Source organism: Rhinolophus sinicus, linkage group LG01 (assembly GCF_036562045.2).
Source record: "Rhinolophus sinicus isolate RSC01 linkage group LG01, ASM3656204v1, whole genome shotgun sequence".
NCBI classification, from domain to species: Eukaryota; Metazoa; Chordata; class Mammalia; order Chiroptera; family Rhinolophidae; genus Rhinolophus; species Rhinolophus sinicus.
The window spans coordinates 98,566,323-98,586,775 of record NC_133751.1 but is presented as its reverse complement, the minus strand read 5'-3'; the positions used below and the strand labels follow the sequence as shown (position 1 = coordinate 98,586,775).

The 20,453-nt window shown below is 42.0% G+C and overlaps 2 protein-coding genes across 15 annotated transcripts in view; one reads left to right on the top strand and one right to left on the bottom strand.

Annotated features, from left to right (window-relative positions):
* The window catches only part of P2RY14 (purinergic receptor P2Y14), a 48,091-nt gene extending 42,202 nt beyond the window's left edge, over positions 1–5,889 (bottom strand). Inside the window, exon 1 of the mRNA XM_019748877.2 lies at positions 5,481–5,889. The gene's annotated coding sequence lies outside the window, so the exon portion shown is untranslated. The remainder of the gene's footprint in view (positions 1–5,480) is intronic.
* The window catches only part of MED12L (mediator complex subunit 12L), a 313,410-nt gene that overhangs the window by 158,156 nt on the left and 134,801 nt on the right, over positions 1–20,453 (top strand). The window lies entirely within an intron of this gene.

Genomic DNA, 20,453 nt, shown 5'->3' with positions numbered 1-20,453 from the left:
TGAGGGATTAAGAGTCTACGAACGTCTACGTCTGGTTTATTTTTACTTATGTGGCTTCTCAAGTATTTAAAAATTCTCATACTACTTGAATACAACTAACAAACTGGACGTGACTGGTAATGTGCTAAATTTATGGTTTGTGAAGGAAAATGAGTATAGAACTCTAATCAGCAGACCCGTATTCAGAAAAAAACAGTCTTGCCACCGCACCAAACTATTAGGCAATAAGTGTACAATAAGTTAAAATAATGTTCTTAAAAGAGATATATATCCTTTCCTAGAAGTGTTTCAGACTTAACCTAGGGTGGTTTTGTTTTGTTTTTTTCTGTTGTGGCTGTTAACCAGCTGTTTGCCTCATTGGCACTGGTGACGAGGGCTGTTGCATTATTCAGACTCTTCATAAATTCAGTGGTAGCAGGGCAAGTTAATTTACATCTTATGTTTTCTTTTCATCTCAGAACATATCCCCCCTCTTCCTTTTTTCACTTCTATAAAAGTGGCGCTTACAGAGATATTTATAGCAGGGAAAGAGGCAGTGAGATCCTTGTGCAGAAACATAGATAGGCATTTTCAGGGGCCAGGAGGGAAAGAATATTAAATAGTAAGGGCCAGCTCTTAGGACATTTAACTGAATTTAGTATTATTTTCCATATTTCATTTTTTTCATTAGTACATGCAGGGCTATCAGCTCCTAACTAGGGTTAGGTCAAGAATTCGGATCAAATCAGTCAATGTTGGTTGACTTTTGATGAGAATAGCACCCCTTTCATATCTCTAAAAGAAAATAAAAATATGATATAATAAGTTATAATATGCCCAAAGATTGTTGTTCATTTCCTAGAGGAGAAAGAGTGAAGAAGTGAAGGCTTGTCTTTGTGTCTGTTAGCATGTAAGCTACATGAAGTCAGCCCTGCTCCCTCATGCACAGGGCCCCTACCACCTAGAGCTGGGGGCTGCCACATGTCAGGGAACCAGCATTTGTTGAATGAATGATGACTGAACTATCTCGAGAATGTGAGTGAGAATGAGATTTCATTCATCCTGTGTAGCAGGGGGAAGCCTCCTGTGAGCTCACCCACCAAGTTGACCTTAGGGCTGGACTTGCTGGGAACATCCTTTAAGCAACAGGTGAGTCCTGCTTTCCAGCCAGGTATCTCCCACAGTAAAAGAAAAGTTGACACATATCAAGTCTGCCTGGTGTAAATTACTCCTATAGTCCAGTGACGTGAAGTGTGTGATCCTGGAAAACTGAGAACCAGATTCTTCTAAGTGACCACACCAAAGTGTATGTAGTTGATCCTTGAGCAACACAGGGGATGGGGTGCCGACCTCCCTGTCCCGTGTAGTTGAAAATCTGCACATAACTTGACTTCCCAAAACTTAACTACTATCAGCCTACTATTGACTGGAAGCATCGATTAACACATAGTTTGTATGTTGTATGTGTTATATATATACTGTATTCTTACACTAAAGAAACTAAAGGAAAAATGTTATTAAGAAAGTCATAAGGAAGAGAAATATATTTATAGTATTTATTGGAAAAAAATTGCATGTAAGTGGACCCACGCAGTTTAAACTTGTGTTGTTCAAGAGTCAACTGTAATCTCCTTTGGGCCAAATAGCTGATCTTTTTCTCTTTTCTTTGAAATCCTAATTTCAATAGCAGGTGTTATATAATTGAATAGAAGCCACCACCCCTCTCTGATCTGGAAGATGAAGGGTCAGAACATGATATCATCTAAAGCCTTTGATGCTTTTCAGAAACAACAGATGGAAGACTTAAAGTGAAGAGTAAAAAGCCAGCAATTTAATTTAGGCTGAGTGAAGACAAAGATTTCAAAGAAATTGAAAATTGGTCAAATCCAAAAGCGGTATTTCACTTTGCCTTTAAAAGAGCAGATGGATAGAGACGCTTTGTGACAAGCTTGGTTTTTCTGTGGATTAACATAGAAGCCACATTATTGCTATGAAAATAAGACTAGTAAGTTACTAGGTTTGTACTTGATAGGGAGCTAGTCAGGAAAAGAAAACTCTTAAAACTAGATTTTATATAGTTTGTTGGTGGGTACTTTTTTTGTAAAAATGGGATACCACTCCTGAAATTGGTTTGCTTCCATGCTTCCTAGATGTTTATGAGGCAGTGCATCTTTTAGCATTCAGAGAGGCTGTGGGTTTAATACCAGATGTAGCAGCAAGACTTGAGCAGTCCCAAGTAGTAAATAGAATCCAACCAAGGAGCCCCCTTTGTAGCATCCCCTCTGATCTGTGAGGACGACCATGTGATTTATTGTCCCCCCCCAGGACCTTCTGATGCAGAAAGAGGGCACTATTTGCAAATAGTCTGACAGCAGCTGAAACCTGCAGCGGCCTCAGGACTTGGGTTGCTTTATCCAGTGGACTGCAAAATTGAATGTGCAGCAAGATCACCCCCAGGGCCTGTTAAAACCCAGGTTGCTGGGTGCCACCGCCAGCGCTTAATAAGCAGTGGTTCTGGGGTCTGACAAGGCCACTGGTACGAATGTGTGCCCGTGGCTGCACTTCAAGACCTGCTGCTCTGCCTGAGCAGGTGGGCACGCTTGTGCTGATCACGCTGTTTTCAGTTTAGAGAAACTTTCCTCACTGTCCAGTTCTGCTCCGCTAGACAGCTATCTGCCAGTGAGGATGCCCCTGAGGAAGACGGCAGTGTAAGCTCCTATTGGCTTCAACCTGTGTCTCCTCGGATGGTCTGTCCTTGGTATTCCAGAGGCTGCTGGGAGGCTGAGACACCTCACCTGGTACCACCCTCACTTTCAAGGAAATGCGTACACCAAAGGGGATAAACATGACCTCTGGTTTCTTACCACAGAGACTCAGGCGGAGGAAAGACTTAAGACCTGACTTCATTCACTCTGGCATTTTACAGAGGGAGCATTTTACAGAGGGAGCATTGTTTTGGGCAACGATATTCCTCTGTTCGGCAGTTGACTTCAGATGCATCTTAGCTCTAATTGGAAATATTTTACTCTCTTTTCCTCCCTTCCTCCCTTCCTATGTAATGCTTGAATACCTGGGGATACTATGCTGCTTTTACTTTTTGAGCATTTGTTCATTATTTTGACCTCTCGGTGACTGGCTTAGATCGAATGAGCAACTTGTAGATAGTTTTATCAGTAAGGCACATGTGAGTGGGGGTTTCCCTGTCGAGCAGTGTTCTCCAAGTGTGGGCCCCAGGGCAGCAGCGTCAGCATCACTGGGGTTTGTGAGAAATGCGAATTCTGAAGCCCCCACCCCAGCGTACGGGGTTGGAAGCTTTGGGGAGTCAGGCCCTGGGATGTGTGCTTAACAAGCCTTCTAGGGGCTTCTGATGTGCGGCATAGTGTGAGAGGCACTGTTGTAAGTGGTATTGTGTTACATCTTACTGGTTCTGGTCTATAAAGGTATTGCAATGTCTGGGTTATGTTTTCCAGTGGTCTGATATATAATCACATATACATCCGCCTTGATTACTGTTTATAATAATAGCAAGAACAATAATGATGTCAGCCTCCATTTACTGAACGCTTCTTCCATTACTGTGTTAAAGATACTACACACATGATCTGATGCACTCATGCAGTAGTCTTGTACTAATGTCACCCACTGTTTTCCAGCTAAGGGGACGGGGCCCAGGGAGCTCGGAGGACTGGCCTCGAAGAGGGTGGTCCCTCAGTACCCTCCTGCCTAGTGTACCCATTCGCCATTTTAATAGGTTTGGTTTTTTTCCCCTCCCAATTCTCCTTACGTGGAGAGGTTTTCTTTTTCTATTCCTGCCTTCTCCACACAGGTGTATTCTTTTTGAAGATGTCAGAGATCATTATAATTTCACATTTTTAGTAAACCTTTCCTTCCCCCAATATATGTATATGATACTAGATTGAACATATCTCACAAATACAGGATTGAGGATGGAAGTAATTGAAGAGGATTGAAGGACATGCCGATCGAGGGGGGAGGGAAGGCAGTGGGTGGAGCAGTGGTCAGGCTGGACTGAGTGAAACCCTGTGGGCTGTAGGAGCCAGCTCCCTTGAATGGAGTGCAGTACCTTCTGGGTGCTCAGGGGGCTCAGGCTCACGGGGAGATCAGCTGGGCGGCCTTGCTCTACCTGCTTCCTCAGGTGTGAAGTGGGCTCTCAGCAAATGATGCTTCTTTCCCTGCCCATTCGCTTCGCCCTACTGGGTCTTCCTACTCTGAGTATCTTTGTGCCCCTCACTTCTTCCTTACAAAGCTGTAACAGACAATGATTCATAGTTTATGTCTATATCACCAGTGTGTGGTTGTGTTTGTGTGTGCATACTTTTGTATGTGTATTTATAGATTTTACTAAGTATAAAATTTATTTGTATGTTCACAAATTGTAAAATGTTATTTTGATATTTTATAGTGGGTAAATTAAGTTTTCTAATTTTTTTAACTTATCAATGATATCTTAGTATTTCAGTGCTAAAATTGTTTTCAAGTCCATATTAAAATTAAAAAGTTTTAAAAAAAATTACGGTTGATGTACAACATTATCTAGGTTTCAGGTGTGTAACATAGTGGTGAGCATTTATACAACTTACTGAGTGATCGCGCTGATAAGCCTTGTACTCATCACCATACAGAGTAAGGCAAACGGTGGTGTGTTCTGCTTGTTTGTTTGTTTGTTTTTGTTTACCAGTGTGACCTTTGATTCATTTTCTTGATAGCATTACTTGTCCTTGCTTAAAAAATATATATATGTAGGACTAGATGGATTGCCTGAGATTGGTTGAATATGCTGACAGTGTGGATCTGTGCCAATTCCCGGGTGTATCATTTAAATTTATAATGTTTAAAGTATTTTAAATAATTGAGCTGATTTGTCATACATCATAAGTAACATATGAACTCAATTTTTTGCTATTCAAAGCAAAGTAGATGTTTTTGCAGCTTATAATTCTCTTTAAATGTTAATAAATATCTTATTAGGTAATTGAATGGTTAACTTACCATAATAACAACAAAGATAAAAAGCTTTTTACCTACGTAAGTATATGTACCATTAGATATTAACTACATCTTTGCACACATGCAACTGTAAACAAAACATGATGGCATGGACTCATAAATATTATTGCAATAATTGATTTTGTAGTTTTTAGAGGTGATTTTGATACACATTTACAGGCTTTGGAAATCTTTGTCCTGGACGAATACCTTTTAAGCATTTGCTTGATATCTCTTCAGCACAGATGTATTTTGACAGCCACAGTTGGAAATCATAAATAATCATCACTGATAAAATTTCAACTTGGGATCCCCAAATCAGCACGACGCAGTATTACCGTACCAACATATTACAGTTCTCAAACAAAAAGTCAGACAGCGGGACCGTCCCGTGTCGCTCAGCACTGTCACCCCCACTTCTGATGTCTCCTGTCCCATTCTCATGCACTATTCACATACACCCAGGTTCTCTCATGGAAGAGCCATTTCCTTACCTGCCTCTAGCACTTCATCTGCAAGTCAGGCAGCACTCATTTCAGAGTATGTCTCACGGTGTGCTCCAAATTGAGACTGTTCTATACAGAGTTTTTGCTCGTCTTTAACAACAGTTGAAATCAGGAACTTGATGACCGAAACCACAAGATAGTGGGTCGAGAGTCACTCTGCTGAGGTCGCCAACTAGAGCTTCCTCAAGGCTGGGAGATAGAGGAAACAGGGTGAAGAGGGATGTTTGGGTCTCTGTGGCTGTCAGGCTGGCCTCTGCTAATTCCTTTCCTTCAGTCATCCCCAAAAAGGTTTCCACAATTCTTTTCCACAGCTCCACATCATCTAGCAAATGAATAGCCAGGCAACGACCTACATATGTTTTCTTTTTAAACTTTGCCATTGCCAAATTCAACATGCGGTAATAGGTGGAGAACTGATAGTGGGTAGCTGAGGGAGGGACGACATGGTTCTCTCTGATTCACCCTCCTAGGTAAGAGGAAATTGTCAACAGCCGCACGGGGTAGCCACAGATGGGTGGTAGTTGGGGCTACCTGGAAAGCGGAATTAGCATTTCAGTCAAGAAGCGTTTTGACACCAGTGACCACAGGTGTCAGATAAGAGGGGCTGCTGTTGCGGGAAGTTTTCACCATACTTGAACATTTCTGACAAATAGATCATGAGTAGCATTTCAGATAAACTTATTATGTGTTCATCTTTTGCTAAGTTTGTGCTGTTTATGTTATTGTTTTGAAAGTAAGAGGCAGGAGCCCTTCATATTTTTAGTTCCAGTTCTGTAATATAATTTGTAATGTCATGCGGAGTCTCCAGCGTCTTTCCCATTGAATACTCGTGTTCAGTTAGATTGGGCAGTATCAGAATTTGGCTGTCAAAGCCTCATCCAAGTGTGTGACTCAGAACCAGAGAAGGACGGAAGGAAACTATGCTCTGGAAAGCTCTTTATAAGGCTGCTGCATTTCAGGTGCGTCCACTCAGATTGTCCCATTGCCACATTATGGGCTAATGGCTTAACTAGTCAAGTTCAGTTGGATTTAAAAACGTAATATATACATTTACAGTTAGAGTATCATTCATATTCATTTGTATGCTTATGATAACGCCAGCAAGTGGTCTAGATACTTTACGTGCACCTACTATGTCGGAGGCAGTGCTCCAGACACTGGAGATGGAGTGACGGAAGCAAACACAAGTCCCTTCCCTCAGGAATTTCATTTTCTTCTTTTGTGCCTGCAGACTAAATAGTCACCGTTGATCCATTTAATAGGATCAGCAGAGGCCCTGAGGGCCCCCAGCTGCTTTAGAGAGGCTCCCCACTTGGCCATGCCCGAGGTATCCATTCTGGGCCCATGCTGTCCTGGCTGCTGCTTTGACTACTGGGGCTAAGAACACGGGGGCTTGCGGGCTTCAGCTGCAGTGAGCTCCAGCAGGTATACAGATGGAAGGACCGACGGAAGGACGAGCCGACCAAGCCTGGTTATTACCAGGGCACAGTGCAGAGTCCTTCAGCTGTAAACATATGCTGGTTAAATGGATGATTTGGCATCACCAGTCTCTAAGCTGCAGCTCTCAAGACTTGCATATTTGTAGCAGGAGGTGCTGTTTATTCTGCCGGTCTCAGAAACACCCATTAATCATCCCAGGTGCTCGCCTAGGCGTCTTGCCTCCCTGTGGGGTGCTCCACAAACCCGGTGCTGAGTATGATGGGGCAGGAAATGATGACTGCCTGTACTGGAGCTGCTTGTTTTCTTCTTGGTACCAGGAGTCGCAAAGGCCATGGTCAAAGGGATACTGCTATAGGTGGTCACCTGATGGCAAGTGGTCCAGATAAGTGAGGTGGACCCTGTGGAAGGCCTTTGGGTTCCAGGAAGTCTGGAGAAGTAGAAAGCTCATGGCCCACACAGGAATCGGCTACCACTCAGCTAGAGCTTGTCAGGATCCTGTGTTGCCCCATTTGGAGATGAGCCAAAGTAATCAGAACCTTGAGTGCTGTTCGTATGTTTAACTGTTTGCATGTTCTAAATACTGTATGTTTTAACTCACTGAGTTCTCACAACAACCCGACGAGCTGGCTGGGTTTCACTACTCTCCCCTCCCTCACCCGTTTCTTACTAGCTGAGGAAATCAAGGCACAGAGATGTTAAGTTAGGTCCCACAACTCCTAGAGCTGAGATTTGGACCCGGCAGAACAGCTCCTGGAGCCTGTGCTCTTAACCGCACTTTCAGATCTCTCCTGATTTTGCGTGTTGTTATCTAAATCAAATACTTTTCAAGTTCTTGAGTACCTAACGCCTTGTGGGCCAAAACAAAACCTGACCATGCACTGGATTTGGTTTATGGGAAGTCAGTTTGTAGCTTCTGTTTTATAGTTGTAGTGGCATGAATGACAGAGAGGGGACAGCCAGGGGACTCAAAGGAAAACTCATCTACAAGGATTGGATCAAAAGACATGTACATACTCTCACACACACGACTGCGGGGCACTTTCTTTGTGCTATCGCCTTACACAGCCAGTCTACATAGGGACCATTTGTGGGGGGGGGGGGGGGGTCCATTCCTGTTTTTACAGATGAGAAAATAGAGCTCCAGAAAATTTAAGTTGCCAAACTAGGAGGTGGCAGGACCGGACTTTGGAGCTGGTGTTTAGATTCAGAGTTGTGGGGACAGTGTCCCAGAGGGCAGTTTCCAGGCTCTCGGCCTCATGTGAAAAGACGCCGGCTCAGGTAGTAGATGGCCGTCAGCTGTGGCTAATTGACCATCAGCTGTTACCAGTTAGCCAATTAGCCACTGATATAATTGCCGTGGCTGCACTGGTTGAGTGGAGAGAGTTGAGAGTCGAGAGTCGAGTCAGTTGGTCGGTTGGCAGGCAGAGATGCGGGCAACAGGTTGCAGGTCGTGTGACTTCAGCCTCCAGTGAGACTATAGTGGTATGACTCCCCTACCTATGGCTCCGTGGGTGTTCCTTTTCGGCCTAGCCATATTCTGCATTCTTATGTGGGGAGTGGGATTAGAGGCCCCGCAGGCCGCCCCGCACGACAAATGGCGCAGCGAGCAGGGTATGGCGCCGGCCAAAACTCTCCAAAGGATGGTGGAGCAGTTTGTGTGTGTGAAAACAGTCTCGGGAAGCCCATGAGGAGCAGCACCAGAGATGGGGAGCACAGTCTGCCTGGGAGAGACGTGATCCCTTGGTGAATCGGTGGTCCTCTCGAGCCTCCGGATGGCATGCTGCCCTGTTGCCCATAGCAGGCATTACCGGCTTTTTGGTGGGCTGCTGCTGTAGGCTCCGAGTGTTGCGGACATCTTACACCGAGGCCTCCACCCACTCAGACACCTGGCAGGGCGAGCAGGATTCCGACCAGGTAGGAATGGCGTCTGACTCTGGGCAGGAGGACGTGTGGCCCCCACACAGTGTGTGGTGTCCAGTGGCCACTGTTCTCAGTAGTTGGACCCCCAAGGAGGGTCCGCAGGCTGCCCTGCATGACTCCCTGCATGACTGTCATGCAGGGTGTCATGCGGGGTCTCAATTCCCGCTCCCCATATAAGAACACAGGTCACGGTGAGGCCAAAAAGGAACACCCACAGAGCCATAGATAGGGGAGTCATACCACTATAGTCTCGCTGGCAGCTGGGTTAGAGACACAGGAAGCAGGAGCCGCACTATCTGCAACCCGCTGTGTACTTGTCTCTGCCAACCAACCTCACTTGCTAGCTGCAATCTGCCCTGCTAACTGTAATCCGCGCCTCTCTGCATTCCGCAATCAGCGCTTGCTAGTTTAGCCACGGCAGTTATATCAGAGGCTAATGGCTAACCGGTAACAGATGATGGCCAACTAGTCACAGCTGATGACCATCTACTACCCGAGCCAGCACCTTTCCACGTGAGGCCGAGAGCCTGGAAACTGCTCTCTGGGGCTCTGTCCCCACAGTGGTGCAGGTGGTAATGGTTAGATACCAGGGCAAGTGGTGGTTTCAGTGACTGAGGTGCCACTTGCCTTGGAATTGAGGAAGAAGACCGTGTAAGGATCCAAGAAGAACTTGGTGGATTATGTCTTCATCTTGTGTTCTCAAGATGGCATGTCTCAAGACAGATTGTCTGCCTTAGTCAAGTTTTTAGCCATAGGACCTTACGAACAGGCGGACAAGGGCAGGTCTCGTGGTTTCTCTTTCATGTTTGGGAAATTTTTTGGAGAAACACCTGGAGCTGCTTCCTCTTCCCCTGGGCCTCAGGCTGCGCCGCCCGCCCTCTGCTTACCTGGCAACTCTGAAGCAGTTCTGTCTGACTTCTTTAATGTCTCTGTTTATGTGCCTGGCTGGCCATGATGGACATCATCTGGGGACCTTTACAAATGCAGAGTCTAAGACCCTATTGCAAATGATCCGAATCAGAACTCGTTGTGTTTTTGGCTCAGGAACCTGTATTTTCAGAAGTGCCTGGATAATTCAGAAATGTTGCCAAGTGTGAGCATCCCTGCCTCCCTGCTTTGGAACCTCTGAACGTACAACACTTGGAGGAACTTTTATTTTCCAGGCAGATGCCCTACCTTTCAATCTGTTTTGTTCAGACCCCCCCACTCCCAACTGCCTGGGCCCCATATCAGTTACTGTCATAGCTTTGAACAGCCATGCAGGTCTTGAGAGCAGAAATTTTGATAATCAGAGGGTAGGGGGTGCGATTAATGAGAAGAGAGGTTCAGAGAGAGACCTAAGAGAGAGAGAGTAAGGCTAGAGCAGCCACAGATTAGATGAAACCCAAGGAGGAAGGAAGAATGTCAAGTGTGTTATGCAACAAAAACGTTGGTGCGTTCTCCTTAGGCGTGTAATTGATAGTTCTGCCTATCTTCTTTCATCAGTTGTTTTCCCCACTGGGTGTCAGTGAGTGATACAAATCTGTCTTTGCCGTGTCTGCTCTTACTCCTTCTTTGCAGGAAAGTCTCAGGAATGGCGTCTTCCTGTATTTATGCTCCTCACCCTGTCACCCAGGTTTTGAAAACTAGCCCTAGCTGTTCCAGACTGTGGACACATGGAATCATGGGTGGACATATTTGTGAATGACTCAGACATATTTCGATGCAGGATTTAATATCGGCCCTGCCAGTATTTTGTCTTTCCTTGAGGTTTAAGCTGGGTGTTTTGCAGATATGCTTAAATGCAAAGATTAGCTTGTACCCATGTTTCTCCATTGGAATTGGAAATAAGTATCTTATTAATATTTGCAAGAATATTTTATCCTGAAAAACTATTTATTGATCATATGTTCATGTATTTTTAAAATTAGGTATTTTGTTACGATATTTAGCCATACAACTTGGCTTTATTCAACACTAGACACCAGGTTCAATGCGTAAAATAATAAAATAATAATTAAAAAAATAAAAAATAGAGGACATGTTCCCTGCTTTCAGGATTCTTACTAGCAAAAAACAAAAACAAAACAGAAAAAAAAAAACAGAAGAGGAAAAAGCTAAAATAATCAGTGTTTTGTTTTCTTTTTCCGTAATGTTTTATTAATACTTTATATTAAATAGTTCTGTGTTCCCTCAACCCCTTCCTATTTTATTTTGTGGAACCCTTAGATTAAAGTACTGTGGGATTTCATCCTGATTAATCTTTTCCTCAGAACCCTCCACATACCCTCGATGTGACTGCCACCCCCAGCCCACTGCACATGCTCACAGACACACACATTTCTTTTCTCCGACATTGTTTCCAGGCTGGACCTTGCCTTGTTAGTAATAAGACTGGTTATATATAAACATCCCTTGTGTATTCGTACTACGAATAGAGTGAGTTTAACACACGTAATCCCCAAATCTGTCTGTTATTGTTTCCAGTCAGTTTCCATCCTGCCTGTCTTCAACTGCCTTAAAGCTGATTTTCTTACTTGTTGGTGTTATATAAATGTTACATTTTGTTCCTTACCCTAGAATCTCTTTTTGTTTTTTAAAGTAAGTACAAAACAATGTTGTCATTATTGCCGTATCCCAGACTTTCCCCATCTGCTTCATTGGACAGTAGGACACACTGGTGCACGTGGCTTTTCCCCACTTGCTGTCTCAGACTTGCTCACGTTGTCCCTGTATAGATCCGCCATATTGGTTCCTCATGACTTTGCAGTATTCTACAACGTATCTAATCGGTTGACATTTTGATAGATATGAACATTTTCAATGAATTTAATTTAAACATAGGAGCTATTTATTGGGTTTCACCATGAAATAAAAGTTTTTAAAAATGACTTTGCTGACAAGTGATTTATAAGTAAATACATGTGTATGTGTGTTGGGGGCGTGGCAGCAGACAGGAGTTCACTGGACATTATGAAATATATTGGGATAAGAACACAGAGGATTTTAGTGCAAGGCCCAATATCCCAATATAAACATTATATGAAAGTACAGAGATATTTAAAGGATGTGAGTTTGGGAGTTGCCTTCTAAAAGGATCCGTGAAGGAGCTGGTATCTGAAATGGTTCTTACTAGAAGCCGCTAACTTTTGTTAGAGTGGGATTAAAAGAATGGTGTGAGCAAAGGTATGATGGGAGGAAAGTCAGAAGAGGTGGGGTGGGGCCTACTGGAAAAGATTCTGATTTTCATGCTGAGGAGTTCCTAACTCAGCCTGCCATTTTTGGAGCTTTGAAGATGTGCTTTAAAAAGTGTATTCTGACAGGAAATCATTCAGTGCAGATGTGCCTTTTTGTGTTTATATGAAGCATAAAATCCTGCCAAGGTCAGTACATTGATTTAGAGTAGTGGAAGAGGGTGTCAGGAACTATGTCATTAAAACGTAATTAGTCACTGTATTGTAAAACAGTGCCTTTTTTTTTTTTACCTTTTTGAAATGAGTGACAGGCATAGGAATTCATTGGCAGTGTAAGCTTATCTTTTACCTGAGAGTTATAATAATGGAGAAACAAATGTCTGGAGTACAATATCGCCCCCTTCTGGTAGATTGAAAGAGTAACAGTTTATAAATGAATTCATATGCCCAGTATTTACGTATTTCCTAGACAGCTTACAAGACCTCACTTTGGGAGAGGCATTAACGTTGAGTCGTGAGTTGAATACCTAGTCCCAATTAGTAGAAGTGTTCAAACGGATTTTCTGTGTTGCCAGTATGAGATTGGGTTTAACTTTAAGAATCAGAAGGAATGAATTTCAGTTGATGTTATTGTCAGACAATCAAAACTGAGAACTGTGTTATAAACACAAAAACCTCAGTGCATGTATTTCCTCTTTGTGTGGTTTTTTGGAAAGATGCTGAGGAAGCAGAAGAGACCATTTTCTTTTACACCTCTGAGTCTCCAAAATACATCATTTCTCATTATCTCCTTTCTGTTCCCACCTGTTCTCAAGACTTGCCTCAACTGTCATTGTCTCTGGAGTGTCCCCGATACCTTCTTCCCACGTGGCCTGGTTTTATATCATGCCCACCTGGCATGGGCACTGGCTGTCCTTGGTATTCCCACTGCCCACTACCATACCAGGCACTCAAAAAATGTTCATTGAATGCATGTATGTTACCAATGTATAGGAGAGGCAGAGAGTATCCCCCAATTGTATGCTCTGGTTCTGTAAGTAAAGATACATAAGATGATGGAATTAATTTGAAAACAAGGACTGAATATTTTTAGCTACAGTAATGTTATCCCAGGCTTATTAAATCCGTCTAATCGCTTGTATCTGCACACCTTTGACCACCGTTTGTAGGTTTCTGAACCTCTCACCTACATAATGATTGAACTTAGGACAGGTAACTTGGAGGATAGTACACTGCTTTATAAGACAGTTTTTTTGTGTGTGTGTTTTTACTTAGTGCTCTAACTGCTTAGCTGTTTAGTAAATCGTTAGAACAAGTTAGGAAAAATGAGCCTTGAGAAGTGATTGAGTCTAGAAGTTTGAGCTGGAATGAGACATAAGAATGTAGAGAATTACTTCATTTTTATTAGATAAACTTTCCCAGAGTTGTTCTGATAAACAGATGCTACTTGTTCACGCGGTGGTGATGTGTGGGAGGACCACGTGCTAACAAGTGTGGGGAAGGCTCTGTGGTGTTGAGAGACTTCAGGGAACTTCACTGAGGTTAACTGAAGTCGGAGGAAGTGTGGGGGTGATCTCACGCAGTTTCTTCTTTTTTTAAACCCAAAGAGTAAGCCACACCTGAAAATATGTAGAATCAATCTTTGTCCAAGAAACTGATGTTCGCTAAGCATACTTCTGTGTACTTCCAGAGTATGTGAGGCTTGCGTGGTTATTCTTGGCCATTTAATTTCCTTGGCTGCCTGACTGAGCAATTCTTTGTGGTGTTAGGCAGTGAATGCTGTAGAGAACTACGTGTAGCTTTAGTTAATCATTTGAGCTCAGCAGTGATTCTTACGCTGTTTCGTATGGGCCGGTTGGCGTAATCACAACGAAGACTCCATGAGGCCTGGTTTCTGTCTTCAGTCCTTGAATGGGATGATCAAAGAGCAGCTGCGCTTGCTGCTCTGGTCTGACTTTCAGGGATCATGAGGTGGGTTGAATGCGGACGTATGGTTATACTGTGTGACTTCATCATGACAGGAAGGCTCTACCGGAACCCACGTTTCACTCAAACAGGGTGGGGCGTCACCGGCCTCTTTCAGGAGCATCCAGACTTCCTGTAGGGGGCTGACACCAGTGTCCCCATGTCCTCTGCCTATGGACCTGCCTGTCGGTTTAGTTGTGTCCATGGAGGCCTACGGCTTGGAAGGGTGAATGCAGCCTCTGTCTCTAAAGTCTGTTGAAATCATACCCATCATACATTTAGTGCTAAGTAGTTCATAAGGTTAAGAATGAATCATGTTGGTTTGGTTGTGGAGGAGAGAATTTAAATTAGAATTTAGATTATGTATTTCTTCAGAAGGCAGAAGTAAACAAAAATGTTCAATTTGGGTGGGCTGGATTCTTTCTTGTGGCAGTAAACAAAACCACTAGCAGCAAGCACTAACCCAGAAACCATTATCCGTGCTCCCAGGGAGCATCCGTTAGAGATTGGTCCTGCGTAGCTGCCAAGCCCTTCCAGGAACTCAGTTTGTGTGAGGAAGCTGGATGGAAGAAGCGTCACCGTGGGGCTTCTCATGAGGAAATGGCTGCATTCCTTGTTCTTTCCCCTTGGAAGCTGCTGGTTTAACTAGGTAACCCAATCCTAATGTAGACATGAATTTTCATTGCGTGGTATGAGCAATGGATGCCACGTCTCCTGCTTTGCCCACACTTCCCCAGTTTACACTGGTTGTGCCAGTAAGTGACACGTTCAGTCTTAGAAGTATCCAGGTTTTGGCAATGATTTATATGATCATCCTAATGATAAGGGAATAAAATGATCAAATCTTATTGATTGGCTTAACTTAATGTTCTCTCTTAATGGTGAGTATCATCTTTTTTGGTTAGTAAAGAAATTATTGAGCCTTCCGCTGAGAGCACTTTTCTACTTGAAGCCTGGCCTTATTTGCAGTGTTGATATAGTTTATTTGTGTTAATGGCATTTGGTAATATAAATAATTAGCAAGGTTCTGGTAGTGTCAGTAATACCCCGACATTGCATTTCAGTAATGAGCCTTGGTGAAAACCGAGTTTCTGGAGCCAGATTGCCTGAGTCTAGATCCCAGCAGCAGCCTTTCTGGATTGCGTGACCTTGGGAATGGGACTCAACCTCTACATCTCTAATGTTGGGGCACTGCTGGTGCTTCCTCAGGGGTCTGTCGTGGGGATGAAGTGGGTAGATACAGGTCAGGTGCTGAGAATGGTGTTTGGTGCCACAGGGAGTGCCTACTAAACATTAGCTATTTTTATTTCATTAGTAAACAACCAGTGTTAAAAGTACCAGAGAAAGTTATATGAGGGACTAGAAAGGAGCCAAAAACTCAAGGCCGCAAGCAGTCGTTTTGTCAGTTTAAAGTCATGGCTGTTGGTTGATTTTCTTCTCTCTGCAGGGCACACAGTGAGAGGTGGGATCCAGTTCTGCCCTGCTCTCAAATCCTCGCTCATCCAGGAGACCTCACAGCCTGGCCCTGGGCCTGGTAAGCCAGATGCAGGGCCAGGCAGGGCAGGGCAGTTCACTATGTCTAAGGGCTAAGTGTCAGGATTGGCTGCAAGGTTGTTAATGGGGTGAAGGAAAGAGGGGTACATGGAATGACTTGGACTTCCAGTTCAGGTTCCTGGGTGTGATGATGCTGTAATAAGTTCAAGGGTAACAAGCTTCCTAGCATGGGGTGGGGAGCGAAAGTGATGCAGTCCAGGTGACAGCGTGGACCGAGCGGCTCCATAACTTGCCACCATCACTTTCACTTGCCAGCCATATTCCCTTGGCTAGTGTGCCTCAGTTTCCTCATCTGTAAAATGGGAATAATAATAATAGGATAACTACTTCATAAAGTTGTGGGGACTAAAATGTTTATACATGTAAAGTGCTTGGGGCAGTGACTGGTAAGCATTACGTAAGATTTGATCATCATTATCTTTGTTTTTAACCTGTTACGTTAGGGGTATCTGTGGGGCATATATAGCTGTCTTTCAAATGACACTTGCAGAGAACATTAAATTTCAAAGCAGGCATCTAATGAAGCTTGTATGTAGACTTCATAGAAATCACTTACTCTTTGTACAGTTTTTTTGTGATTATGGAGAGGTGGGAATAATTTTTTGCCTTATTATTAGTGTATGCTTAATGCCGTCTCCCTCCCCAAACTTACTTAGGCCTTATTGGTGTCTAGAGACTTGATATCGCTTGAAACTTTGAGCATATTCTTCTCTGTCCACAGATGGTTCGGGAACCTATGTCAGACTTCTCAGTGGAGGCGGTACTACCCCAGGGGGTAGTTTGTCAGATCGGTAGTGTTTTTTTCCTCCCAGTATTTGGTGGATGCTTGATGTCCTGCAAAGTATTAGGCAGTCTTGCATAGTGAAGAATTGTCCCACGCTTCTCATAGAAGTAACCTGTTACATTTTCCCATGGGTGAAAAACTTGTTCATAACTGTCTAAGCCCACAATTTAATTCTTTGTGTATAAAACGTATTTTTGTCCGGTCAGGTATACGCTAGCCAAACTTTTCCATGAATGTAGCTATTGTCTAAACACTATTTTATTTGGAATCTTCTCAAGAATTATTTACCATTATAGAAAGCCACATTGTTAATGGTTATAATGACATAAGTGGCATTCGGGTCTCAAGTAACATTTGTAGCTGTTGAATTCACGTAATTACAGTATATAGACGCAAGCATATGATTACTTCATGTTGAATCAGTGAATGATATTTTCTCATATAGTTGTACTTAGGTATTTGATATTAAATTATGTATCATTTTATTAATTTCTCCCTCTCTATTTTTCCTTTATGTTATGATTATGGTTTATACATACACACATACACATACAAGCAGCCAGTTTTTGATTCTATAGTTCTGACATACATGCATTTAGGTTACCACAATTTGTTTAAATAATATCAGTCTCCCAGCAACATGGTTCAAATTTCAGTCACCACAGCACATGAACTGAGTAATTCTGTAAAGTACAAACTTCGCTGCTAGCTCTCTAGTTCACAGTTCACCTTGTCAATAATACACGTGCATCACAATCAGTGACCAGTCATGTCGCTTCTTTCAAAGTCAGTTGGTGATAGGTCCCTGCACATCTGTTCTGTAGTTCACAGGCAGCAAAGTGTGCAATTGTGTTGCTTCCTTGTTTGCTGTGATAAAACCCATGCCATTCTACAAAAATCGATAATTGGAAGAGAGAGTTGACCAACAAAGATGAAAGTACAGCAAAGAAATGAAAAGTGATGATGCTGGAAATGGAATTCAAACGAAATGCAAAGAGAGTTACGGTAGAAATGGCTCCCTGGGGCTGTTGAGCTCTAGGTACTGTGTTTCCCCGAAAATAAGACCTAGCCAGACAATCAGCTCTAATGCGTCTTTTGGAGCAAAAATTAATATAAGACCCAGTCTTATTTTACTATAATATATGTAACATAAGACCGGGTCTTGTATAATATAATATAATACCCGGTCTTATATTAATTTTTGCTCCAAAAGACGCATTAGAGCTGATTGTCCAGCTAGGTCTTATTTTCGGGGAAACAGGGTATGTAACCGGAGGAACGTACAGACATCAGTGAGAAAAGTGGTTTTGATGAAAAGGATGGTATGTCTCAGAGAAAGTGATGCAGGCAAGAAACTTCACAGGAAAGGATTTTTTGGAGATAATAGGATAAAATATTGGAAGGAGTGCAGCAGTTCTACAAGGCACAGAAAAAGATGTTCACTCTGAATCTTAAATTGTATACTCAAGAGGCGAGCACTGTTTAAACTACTCTTTCTTTTTTACAAAGAAAACACTTTAATTCTCAATGTTTCCAATGCTACAAATTTAATATATTTTTTTTTCATTTCCCTACATATTTGTAACCAACATTAAAGTTTTTAATGTTTTGGTGAAATTTATTTTTAAAGATTATGGAACAATAATTTTTTCTATTGATTATTAAGATTGCTTTGCCCACTTTCAGCTTTGCACTGTTGTGTTTATGGTCTCACACTGCTGTGCATGGTGAAGTCTGCATGTATTTGTGTATGTATAGGTAGGTTATATCTATGACTTTTGTATCAGCGTGCTAAAAATACGTTGAAATATATCTCAGAAAGGATGCATTGGATTTGATTATGTTGAGAAACACTGATCTAGATGGTTCCAAATTTAAATAGTACATAAATGTTCTGCCTGATATTCATTTCCTTATATATTTATTCTGTTGTAGTGATGTTATCTCTAGCCACGTAAAACAACATGTAAACATTTGAAGACGCATGATACGGTTCAGGCTTCTTGAAAAACACGCAACAATATTTACTGGTAATTGATAGAGGGCTTCAGTGTTATTGAAGATATTTTGGTTGAGGCTAGTAGTAACGGTATTAAGCACAGGAAGTGATTTTTAAGGGCTGAGTGACATTTGTACTGAATCCATTAGCCCCCGTTATACATACTGTGCATTGGTCTCCATATGTGTTCATATCATTTAAACCTAGACTTAGACATGGAGGCTCTGAAAAATCTGCTGACTGTTCTAGATCCTGTTCATAAGCCAGGCTGATTTAATCAGAGACGTGGCTCCTTTCTGAGAGTTGCTGTGGAGACCACCCAGACTGCTGCCAGTGAATATTGTCCAGAATTATTCAAAGGAAAATCAGCCATTTTTATTAAGAATGTTTGCCTATGAAACTGTTTGAGGTCAAGGAATTTCCTATTTATTTCCATATCTTGAGTTTCCAAATGAGGAGGAAAAAAGGCTATGTCGTCTAACAGCCATATTACCTGAAAGCCTGAATCATTTTTATCATTTTAGGTGCTGCCTTATCTCATCATTGTGGTTTATAACCAAAACTTAAGAATAGTTAAAACAAAGATTGTCATTTGAATCCCATGAGTTTCTTGGTAACTTAAAAATTTTAACACTGACAATCTTCTTCCTGCCTCTTCAACACTAATAAATGATTTTTTGTACTTTTGAATCCATAGATAAATTATATTTAATTTATATTTTTATGTATGTAAATTAGGAAAGAACAGTCAGTATTGTAGCATTTCCCCCATAAAATCCATGTGTATTGGAGCCTTTTTAGTGTTTGTTCTTTTTACACCGCAAGATAACTTATAGGTTTTAACTATTCGTTTTGAACATAATCATCTTACATTTTTCTAGGCAGCTCCAGGACTCTCTGCGTGTGTGTGGGGGGGGCGGGGGGGGCGGTGGCGGTGGCGGCGGCGGTGGCGGCGGTGGCGGCGGCGGCGGTGGCGGCGGTGGCGGCGGTGGCGGCGGTGGCGGTGGTGTGTGTACATTAGCACGACGGCTGAAGGAAGACTGTAAGGAGGGGCTAATAGGCCTGTGGGACACTAGTCCTTTTCTTCAGCTGTTTCATGAATTTACCACTAGGTGGTGCTAGAGGGCTAAGAGGTACGCTAAATCGTTCTGCAGCTACCAGATGCTTGTATTATGTTGACATTGAAAAATGTTTGATCTTAAGAAATATTTACTTTTGGAATTCACTTAGGGATATCCAAAGATTATTTCAAATATCATATTGAATACAGTGGGTTTTTTTGTTTTTACGTGGTACGTACCTGGTGTTTATTGATTTGTTAGCTGTCTTCTTGTAGTGTTTATTCTGAGGGGAAAATCTCTACTTAATAAGATTTAAGTGATACCCAAGCTTTATTTTGTCCTTGTTTACTTAATTTTTTCTTAGTATATCACATTTCCCCACGATTATCATAAAATTTCTCTACTTTTAGGCTGTACTCTTGTGCACACATGCATGCATGCACACATACACAAACACACACACACACAATTTTGCCTAGTCTATTTAATCTAAATGTGTAGATTTTGTTAGTTACCATTCCCTTATAGTTTTAGTTGAGCAAAAAAATACGGGTATACTCTTTGGAAGTGAGAATAAAATGATATGAATAGTATAATGAATATAACAGTAAGTAAGACAACTGAAAGTTTTTCTAGAAGTCAGTTTCTTTGAATGTAAGTTTTTAAAAGAATAGAAAAAAATTCTTTTTTGGAACTTGTCTGAATATGTTTCTCATCTGCATAAAATGAAGAAAAAGTATGTTATTTTTTGCTACCTGAGAGGATCCTGAAATATTGAATATAATCCACAAGCTCCATGTAAGAAATTTTAGCTATCAGATTATTTCCAAGTTATCAATTAATTTTACAAAGTATTCAAGGAGAATTCTTGTTTTCTTGAATACTAATGTATATTTTGTATTAACTTCTGACACTAACACAATGTTTCATATTATTCCTATTGATATTATTCCTATTTTACTCATGTAAGTAATTCATTCTTGGTTGGCTTGCATAAATAATTTCTGTGACTGCAATATGGGCATTGGTGTGAAATATAAGCAGTATGATTTTGATGTTTTTTAT